This window comes from Rhinopithecus bieti, unplaced genomic scaffold, assembly GCF_001698545.2.
Source record: "Rhinopithecus bieti isolate Rb0 unplaced genomic scaffold, ASM169854v2 scaffold_35420, whole genome shotgun sequence".
Lineage (NCBI taxonomy): Eukaryota > Metazoa > Chordata > Mammalia > Primates > Cercopithecidae > Rhinopithecus > Rhinopithecus bieti.
The window spans coordinates 70-3,201 of NW_016814798.1; the positions used below are offsets into that span (position 1 = coordinate 70).

General features: G+C 40.6%; 1 pseudogene; it reads right to left on the reverse strand.

Annotated features, from left to right (window-relative positions):
• Positions 1-1,388: 1,388 nt before the first annotated feature.
• LOC108515456 (testis-specific chromodomain protein Y 2-like) lies at positions 1,389-3,065 on the reverse strand (annotated as a pseudogene).
• Between the last annotated feature and the right edge of the window lie 67 nt (positions 3,066-3,132).

Below are 3,132 nucleotides of genomic sequence, written 5' to 3' on the forward strand. Positions count from 1 at the left end.
AGAGAAAGCTTGTGGTATGGTTGATTCACCTAAATATTTGCAGGGAGCTGTCACCTGTACCAGCACCTGACCTGCATGCCTCATCACAGATAACATGTGTAGCTGTGTACAGTGACTGGAGTCAAATATCACTCACTCATACACCTGCCTCCATTCTGTGCCTGGTGCATCCACAGCAAAATGAAACTCAAGCCCATAGTTTGAGCTGAGTGCAACCTGCAAGATGGGTGTGTAAATTTAGACAAGCAGGCCCAAGAGAAACTTGTGGAAATGTACCATCATCCACAGAGATTCTTGGCTGGTGAAGCCACATCCTAGAAATCCTGTAACAAAGGTGGCATTCATTACCAGTGACCAGAGGGTCATTGAATTATGCCTATGTAATGCAGCCTCTGTGAAAACCAACAGCACAGGATTCAGAGAGCTTCTGGGTGACTGAAAATGCAGGGTGTTCCAGAAAATTGTACGCACATAAAAACAGAAACTGATAATGTTAAATGTCATACAGAGTGTAGGGGTCTTTTCTTTATTTTGAAAGAAATTTCTGCCTTTAATAATGCCTCCACAATTTTAGTGTAACTACAACATAGTCTAAGGAACCTAAATGTGCACATTACAAGTATTTGAAAGTGGCTATTTCCACCAAAAAGAATCCAAAATTCACTAATAAGGTGCAACAAGTTTTACTTTGGAGAGATAAAATTGTCTTTTGTTAACTGGTTAAGAACTAGACATTTAAAAAGAAAAGAAAGTCAAGTGATTTCTCACCATATATTCCAATCATATGTTCAGTTTAGGAGAATGATAATCAGGGAATTTTGGTTCAGAAATATTTATTCTAAAAGATAAGTCTTTTAACTCATAATTTTGTGTCTCTGAATTATTTGTGACACTATAAAGTCAAGGGCACCGTCTCTGATAGTTCTGTGTCTCTCTTTGTGGGAGGGAAGCTGAGGCTGCCTCCTACCCCAGTAGACTCTGCATTCTAGGATATAAAAATAAGAAAAATGAACATTATTACAGAATTCTCTGTCATCCACCTCTAATAAAATGCAATTCTGATCTTTTATATAGTAGTAGCCATAGATACAAATTAGAGCTTGCAAGAACAGTCTAGTACCCAACAGTCTGCTTTTATATTTGCACTTATGTGTGTATAAAATAATCACATTTGTTCAAGGAAATGTTTTATTAATTCTTTTAAAGTTACAGTGCTAAAAAAAAAATGCCATGATAATTTAAAGACATAGCTTGGACATTTCCAGATCTGCTTCCAAGCCTTCACCTTGGATGAAATTGTTTTGTGCTATGAAGATGGATTCGGGCATCTTGCACCTCATGATGTATTTTTGGCTTAGTTCTTGGGTCCTGAGCAGAAAGATTGACAATTAAAACTCACTAATTTTATTTTCAACATGCTGTACCATGGATTCTACCACTTGGGCTGAGCCCCAGATCTTCCTCAGCACCTCACACTCTCTCTTATTGGCCTTTTCCAACTCCATCTTAATATTACAGCAAACAAGGGCCTTACATTCTTCTAGCACAACTGCATTATATAAGGAAAGCTCCCTAATTTGAATCATAAACTCCTCAGTGAAAGTTCCAGTCAAGAACACTTGAGAGACCAGGCCTTTGGCACACACCTCCCGTGCTGTCAATTTTCACCCAGCAATTAACATTTCATTGGCAGATGCTTCACCTATGATTTTTGGAAATGTAACAGTAGAACACGCATCTGGACTCTGTCCAAAGGTCGTATAAGGGGTTTGGAACCACGCCTTTTCAGTTGCCCACACTAGATCGCAAAGTGGCAGTATGGAAGCACCAAGTCCAATGGCAGGGCCATTGACTGATACAACAATAGGCTTTTTAAACTGAATAAAAGTATTCACAAAGTTCTTGATGGTGTTCACCATTTCAAAGCTTGCTCTGTTTCTGTCATTCCTTAAATGCTTCACAAAATACCCAAAATCAAGACCACAACAAAATACACTTCCAGCTGCACTGAACAACACAAGCTTGCAGTCATCTGCAGCAGCCCTATTCAGAGCATTCACTATTTCTTTAATTACTTCTGTATTCAGTGCATTTTTTTCTGTCGATCTGGTTGATAGCAATATCTGGGTGAATCCATCCTCTTCTTTCACTACAATGTCTCTGGATGTGCTGGCACTCTCTGTTAGCCTTATGGTGAAGTACATTTTCCTGACAAAAGTCTGGTCTCTGCCATCATCAGTAACATGTCTTTTGCTACCTTTCACTCTTGGAACTGATGTACATGTGTCTGTTGTTCCAGTGGCTGCTACTAGGTCTATTAATACCACTATAGCTTTTTGGGGAGCTGAGCCTGTGGCCATGGAAGCAGTAACTGAGCCAGACATCTGAGACATTAGTGGCTGTAGCAGGGTCCTGTTCTCCATTCCAGCCTGTTCTGCACTGGGACCTGACAAAGTGTCCCTGACTGGTTTCCCTTCTGTCACCTTGAAGCCCACCACGTCCTGCTGATCTACTGCAATAGGGTCCAGTTTCTTGAGTTCCTGAAAGCCGCTCACAGTTTTCTTGTTGTCGATAGGACTGTCAGGTGCAAATGTCTTGAGAGTTGAATTTATTAACTCCATATCCTTTGCGTCAGTGAGAAGTGAAGCTGCCTTTCTCCTAATGTTCTTGATGGCAGCAAATAACTGGCTGCTTTTGGATCCGTGTTATTTGCCAGTCACTAGCGTTTTAGGAGAACTCTTAGTATAGTCCACTTTGGTAGATCTGGAAGTTCTTCTTCTGGCATTGTTTGAACACATTCTACTTGTCCTGGTCCATTCTAGTTTTTTCTGTTTCTCAGTCTGTCGTCTATTAAAATCATGTATACATTTTTCACAGTTCATGAGGTGTTGTTCTGGTTCCCAAGTGTCATCCTGTTTGTCATAACCTTTCCACCGAACCAAATCCACTGTATTCCCATTTTTGTCTTGTCTTTTGTCAACAATTGTTTCAACCTCAAACTCCTGGGAAGCCATGAAGAAAGACACAGGGTTGGAGCAGTTGCTGTGCCAACTTTGTTTCAGTTGCCTCTCCACCTAGCCACTTCTTTCTGCCACCAGTGCTTCACCAGGTTCTGCATATGGATGAGTCCCT